Raw genomic sequence first — 7,544 nt, 5'->3', positions numbered from 1 at the left:
TTAAAAGCTGAAGTTATATGTGATTAAGTTGAGTCTCTTAATATTATTCAGGGTATACTAACTAATGTAACAAACCATTTCCAAATCTAAATGGCACAAACAACCAAAGTTGAATTCTTGCTCGTCTTCCATTATCTAGGCATGGAGGTTGAGGAGGACTCTGCCCACGCAGTCATTCAGTGATCCAGGCGTATTCCATTTACTGTCACCACTATCCCCTAGGACTTCAGAAGCCTGCAGCGGATCTTCCATGTCCAGTCAGCAGTGGAAGAAAAAGTAAAAGAGAGAGGGTGAGGACACTCATGTAAGCTTTTAGTGGCCAAGTATGGAGGTGTTGTGCATTCTGCTCACACTCCATTGGCCACACTCAGGCCTATGGTTCACCTAATTGCAGGGAAACTCTGATAGTAGCTTAGCTTAGCGGAATGTTAAAAATAAGAGAACAAAGATCAGTGAACAATTAGTCAGTTCCACCCTCCCCAATTATATTGTTAATTCCTAAGTGATATAAATAGTGTTTTATAGTCGTTTATATGCCCTGTAACACCTAATAGAATTTCTGGCACATAATAGTCTGTCTAAATAAGGATATATATAAGCTCTCTAGCCCATTCCTTAGCTTTGAGGCTATTTAAAGACCTTCATAGGTCTAGGCACTCTTACTTTAGAGGCCCAAACCTGAGTAATATCAAAATAACAACATATACTCATATACCATTTAAATATAATTCTATTGGCAAGATTAGAGTAACATTTAAAAATATTATTTTGAAATTATCTGACTGCTGTTGAATGGCAGGATTGATCAGAAATAAATGTATTGCATTGAAGAAGAGAAGGATATCAAGGCTTGTTAGGTAAAATAAAATGCATTATTAGTAAATTCAAGGGAAAATTGTATAGGTTGGAAATATCTTGTTAACACCATACACAATGTGGAGAAAAAAATGGAAAATGTAGTGTTCTTGCCATCAGAACAAGAGTAAGCCAAGAACACAGCTGGATTTTGACCCAGTGGAGAAGATCTGACTAAGCGTAAGCTGCACAAGCACCCTTCTGATTCACTTGGTAATTACACCCTGCATCGTAACGCTTTTACAAAGAGAAATGGCCCTGCGACAGTAATAAATTAGTAATTAGACATGGAATCACACATGGACCACTCCCCAGCCCCAACCCCAACCCAGCGGGAAGATCCTGGGCTTTTGGAAGGAGTTTTTGCCCCGATGGATTAGAGTAAGAATTTGGGACATGATATAGGGGCCAAATTGGGATCTGTGAACTTGGAAACTTGTGGTGACTAGGCATATATTTTCTAATGACTTGGCTGTGCATCAATGAAGTGTTCATCCATGTTACCTCATGTATCTTAACAGCAGGAATCCCCAATGGAGGTGGGTGAAGACAGTCAAGAGTTTTAAGTAACTCATTTAAATAAAATCAGTTTTGGCCAGGCATGGTGGCTCACACCTGTCATCCCAGCAGTATGGGAGGCCAGGGCAGCCAGATCACTTGAGCCCAGGAGTTTGAGACCAGCCTGGGCAACACAGTGAAACCCTGTCTCTACAAAAAATAGAAAAATTGTAGTCCCAGCTACTGGGGAGGTTAAGGCAAGAGGATCGCTTGAGCCTGGGAGGCAGAGGTTGTAGTGAACCAAGACTGGACCACTGCACTCCAGCCTGTGTGACAGAGTGAGACCCTATCTCAAAAAATAAAAATACATTAATAAGGTCAGTTTTTATTTCTTCACAATAATTATACATACGAGGTGGAGCTGGAGGTCATTATCAAACTAACACAGGACCAGGAAACTAAATGCTGCATATTCTTACATACAATGAGAGGGCTAAATAACAGGAGCTGAGTGGTGACACTCAGAGGGGAACAACACACACAGGGGCCTTCCCGAGGGTGGAGGGTGGAGGGTGGCAGGAGGCGGAGGATCAGGAATAATAACAAATGGGTACTAGGCTTCATACCCGGGTGATGAAATAATCTGTACAACAAACACAGCTTTACCTGTGTAACAAACCTTCCCTTGTACCCCTGAATTTAAAATAAAAGTTAAAAAGGGAAACCTAGTAACAGGTTGCACTAGTTACAAAATGAGAAAGTCTAACTTCCAAATTGTTATCGAGCATAAAGACAATGTTTGTGAATACAAAGAATGAGGTTGACATGTTATAAGTTATTTAAATATTTAATTGAATATTTATCGATCTAGACGTTAGTCCTTTTCATATTTTGAAGCCGGTTTACACATATTTTTCATGCCTCCAGTGTTTGCGTAAGCCCCGAGAAGCTCACAGGCCCTGGGCTCTTTGCCTATATTGCGAAAAAGAACAAATGGTCATTCTCAGCACTTGGCAACTGGGTTTGCATTGGAGCATGGCGTAGGAAGACAGCCCCATTCCTTTCTCCTGTGGATGGAAATCAAAGGCATTCTTGTAGAGGCTTTTGACAGATAATCAAATTCTACAAATATATTAACATTTTACCAGATGCAAGAAGCAGTGCTGGTTCTTTGCAGAAGCCCTTACCTTCAGGGCTTTACATTTAGCAGCCAGTAATTATTTTTGCCTGAATCAACTTTTTACATATGTTATCAAAGTAGAAATAGTTATGTCCTAACTCCATAGATTCCTCTATATTTGCTGGTATCCTATTGTAAGGAACAGCTTTTCCTTCTATCTATAGATCTATCTATCATCATCTATTTACTGATATATACAATCTGTGTGTGTATATGTGTGTGTGTGTGCGTGTGTGTGTGTGTGTAAAATCAGTATGTAGTCATGGATTCTTAAATTACTCCATCAGTTATTGTCTATTTATTTTGATACTTACACTGTCCCAGATGGAACCAGGGGTGCCTCTTTAAGGTGGCTGCCGGATCCCTTTGTCTTGTCCCCATATAAGCACTTTTTTATTTTTCAAGGAGCTCTGGATCTTTTTGTTGTACTTGTTAAAAATAGATTTGGGTGCTAGTAGTGCTCCTTGCTAATGGGCTTTATTGTTTCCTTTAAATAAAGCAAGCTCACACACACACACACACACATTTATATTGAGATTTCCCATTCCAACCCAAACTTCACAGGGTTCCTCCTTTACTATCTATAGTCCATTAGTTTTATCTTTCTATGGTAACACACTTGGTTCCTAAGAATATCAGTATGTTTACTTAGTTACTTGGTTCTACAATATGCAAAAAAGTCTCAGATGTACCATCCCTCTAAAAAACAAATTTATTAAGAAGAGTTCAATATTGTGTCAATTTTTATTTTCTTTGGCTTAAGAATAAACAGTGAAACTACTATTCATGAAAGTCACTCAGATTAATTGGGTTTTGTTTGTTGAATCCTCATTCAGGCTCACTACCAAATTTTGAGGTCTGAATAAATCTCTTTTTCAGCTTATGTCGCATTCTAATGCTGCCTTCCCAAACTCTCCTTGTTAGGTTAGGTTCATCTGTTAGATGGTCTTACAGTATCCTTTGCTTTTCCTATACAGAACTTTTTCTTTTTTTTTTTTAATTTTATAACTCTATTTTTAAATTATACTTTAAGTTCTGGGATACATGTGCAGAAGGTGCAGGTTTGTTACATAGGTATACATGTGCCTTGGTGGTTTCCCGCACCCATCATCTAGGTTTTAAGCCCCACATGCATTAGGTATTTGTACTAATGCTATCCCTCCCCTTACCCCCAACCCTCCAACAGGCCCTGATATGTGATGTTCCCCTCCCTGTGTCAATGTGTTCTCATTGTTCAACTCCGTTTTATGAATGAGAATATGCAGTGTTGGTTTTCTGTTCCTGTGTTAATTTGCTGAGATGGTGGTTTCCAGTTTCATTTATGTCCCTGCAAAGGACATGAATACATTCTTTTTTATGGCCACAGAGTATTCCATGGTGCATATGTGCCACATTTTCTTTATCCAGTCTATCATTGATGAGCATTTGGTTCCAAGTCTTTACTATTGTAAATAGTGCTGCAATAAACATATGTGTGCATGTGTCTTTATAGAATGATTTATAATCCTTGAAATTAAATCAGAAATAAATAAGTCATTTGAAACCAATGAGAACAAAGATACACATACCAGAATCTCTGGGACACAGCTAAAGCAGTGCTTAGAGGGAAATTTATAGCCCAAATGCCCACACTGGAAAGCAGGAAAGATCTATAATCAACACCCTAACATCACAATTAAATGAACTTTTAATTTTCAGTCTTCATCAGAGTTTGCTATTTCACCCAGTATACCATAGTTTCAAAAGAACAGAAATCAATGTCTGCCTTATCACCTCTTATTAAAATGTTTTAATATAAAAACATTTAATACATTTTATATTTAAACATCTATATGCATTTATAATACATTTAATATTAAAACATTTAATACTTTTAAAACATTTAAGATGTCTTAAACATTTTAATACATTTAAATATATTGAAACACTTAAATTTTTTAATAATATGCAGGTATTAAAAATGCAGATATCAAAAAATATGTGTTGAATTGTTCCTAATAGTTGATACAGGAACTTAGAAAAAAGTGATAAATTATAACTTACCTCTATTGCTGCTCTGACTGTTCCACCCTTTTCCTTTCCTCTTCTGCAGGCAAAAAATATTGTTTAAGATTAGTTGAAAAGTATTTATTAAGAATCATTTATTAAGCATCTAGTGTACATTTCTTGGGCTCTGAAATACAGAGATCATTCAGAGGACTAGGATCTCGTGCAAACGTGTCGTCTAGGGGCATAAGGAATCTTTTGAGGTCACTCAGGGCTCCAGAAGGACTTGGGCAGATGTGTTTCTACATCTGTCTGTTTAAAAGGCCATGCTTTTGTTTGACTAATAATCTGTACATTTTCATTCTCACTTTTTAAAGCTAATTCTGTCATGTTTGCTCTCTCTTCAGTGTTTCAGTGTAAAAATAAAACTTCTCACTTGAGCCTATGAATTAGGTTCTGTGTAGTGTTGCAAAAATCCATTACTGACAGGACTGCAAATAAATCAATGTAAATTAATGCAAATAATTTTCTTAAGGTGGGTCTTGAGCTATGTGACATCTAATTTGTACCTTTGAAATGAAAACCATGTAGCCAATGATTAAATATTTTTTTCATTATGTCTTACTAAACAATGAAGAGGAAACAAAGCAGTTTCAACAATGGTGAGAAACTCTTCACAAGGAATGTAGATGAAGTAGTAAAACAACTGGTTGATGTGATTTCTGTCACGTGCTTTCCTCTGTTGCTCCTGGACTTTTGGGGCTCTGTACCATCTTTCTTCATGCCCTAAATCAGATCATTGCTTGTTTCTGTTGAATTCTCACTATGCAGTTGAATAATATGTTTGTAAGTCTCATTTTCTTCATCACTAAAATGATGATGCATTTTCAATATATTTGTGGAAGGTTTAAAATTGTGTACAACAATGTTCTTACACTGTGCCTGACACATACTGAGTGTAAGTAACTCAGAGTCATTATGTGGATTCTTCTGTCTGTGCACAGACAATTATTGAGTGTCTCTTATGAACCAGGTGAGATATAAATTAATGGTTAGATACAGTTCCTGTCCCATATCAGGGCATGGCAGAGGCAGAATAAGAAAGGATAAACCTAAAATTACTCTTAGCAGTGAGGCAGAGAGAAGGCCAGCCACAGCTGTTGAGTGGACAGCAGAACACGGCGCCACACTTCTAGCAAAGTCCTCTGGAGGATGCAATGTATCAGAGATTCGATGTGGGTAAAACCTGGGATACAAAAGAGGGGACAGAGCCTACAAGCTCCAGGAATGGGTGCTATTCTTAGAGCCAAGTCTGTAATTCAAGCCAATCTGATCTTTCCACAGACACAAAAGTCAGCAGTCACTGTCCTAGGCCTCAAGACAAGGCTCAGGTCTCTGGTAGAGATAAGCAAGAAAAATGCAGCACTTGGACCTACACAGCCTGAGATTAAGAGAGTTCATTAAGAGAGTTTCAGCGGACAGAGAACAGAAGAGCTAGTTAGCAGAACTGAAGTATAGAGAAGGGCCGAAATCCTGAGAATTAAGTAGAAGATGGACCAAGACTACAGTTAAGGAAGTCATAAGTTTGATCGATGGTGAGATAATGGAAATAATTGAGTTATAAAGACTCACGTGAACCTGAGATTTTGCCTAGGAACAAGCTTCATTCATGATTTCAGGGATACAAATGATCATGAGACATAGTGAAGCAGGAGAAAACTGGAATCGTCAGGGGATCTTCTGGGTTTTTTTCCTGCTCTATCGGGCTGTGTTCAGAGCCCAGATTAATAGATGAGGTCTCTAATGAGTTATGCAGTTAATAAATTGATGTAGGAACAGCTGTTTGGGCCATGAAACATCTCCGTTTTATACTCAGTTACATACTTTACTTGATATTTTCCAGGATGCCATGTCTCTAAATCCATAGATTCCAGGTATGCTTACCATAAATAGTATTGTAACAGGTATATCCTGCTATAGATGAGGTCTCTGCTGCTAGCAAATACCCATTACTTTGTCTGCTGGGAAGTATTATCTTAGCTTATTTACATGGCTATTTGACCAGGTGAGCTTTTTCTCTTTTCCCCCTGGAAGTGTCCTGTAGATGAGAGAGAATGACTTGAAAATCTTCTATTTTAACTATTTACTTCCCAGATAGCAAGCCCCAAAGGGTTGGCATTGAGTCAAATTCCTTCCTTCCTGAAATTTGCATTAATTTTGGAACTTGACTTAAGACTAGAACTAGCAAGCGGAAGGAGGGCAGAGCTGGGGAGATCTCAAGGGGCTTTTGTGCTTGTCCTATACTCAATTGTGATTAAGCATACTTTGTATCATGAAGGTTTGAAGGAGCCAAATAGACATATAATGGATAATAAATAAAAATGCCTTGAGTAGATGGAAAAGGGGAGGTCAAGTGAGTTGGTGCAACCAGAGCAGGCTTTGCAACCTTCTTTGTTTTCCTCCGCTTTTAATTTGACCCTTTCTCTCAGCCTGTGATGTCATGAGAGTGGTGTCTGCAATCCACTGATGGGTGAAGTTTTGCCCACACAGTCAAGGCTCACTCGCCCAAAGTCCAAAACAGAAGGATTAAAGGTAAAAGAGGAGTTAACTACAAGAGAGGATATTAACAGGTAGGTGGTTTCCAGGCCTTGAATGATCTTGACTTAATTTATCATTTATACGTAGCTCATTGTCAAGCCTGGAGACCTTTCCTGGTGACACCTCATACCAGCTGGAGATAATTTTTAGCATGATCATGGCTCCTCGGTCATGGTTTCTTATGAGCTATAAGACACCCAAAAGAAAGTAATCAAATTAATTTCCTTCTATGTTTATAATTGAGTTTTCCTTCTTGTCTTTTCTTTGCCTGTAATTAACAACTGAAAAAGAACTGGAGATCCTGCTATTCACCTTAATGAAAAATATGCAGAAAGGGAGAAAAGCTAGGCAAGAAAAAATTGACTGTGTCATTAACTAGCAATTACGCTATGAGCCTGCCTGGCTTTGCATCTTCCAGCATGATGGG

Source organism: Cebus imitator, unplaced genomic scaffold (genome assembly GCF_001604975.1).
Source record: "Cebus imitator isolate Cc_AM_T3 unplaced genomic scaffold, Cebus_imitator-1.0 Scaffold353, whole genome shotgun sequence".
Taxonomy (NCBI): Eukaryota; Metazoa; Chordata; class Mammalia; order Primates; family Cebidae; genus Cebus; species Cebus imitator.
This window is presented reverse-complemented; position numbering follows the sequence as displayed.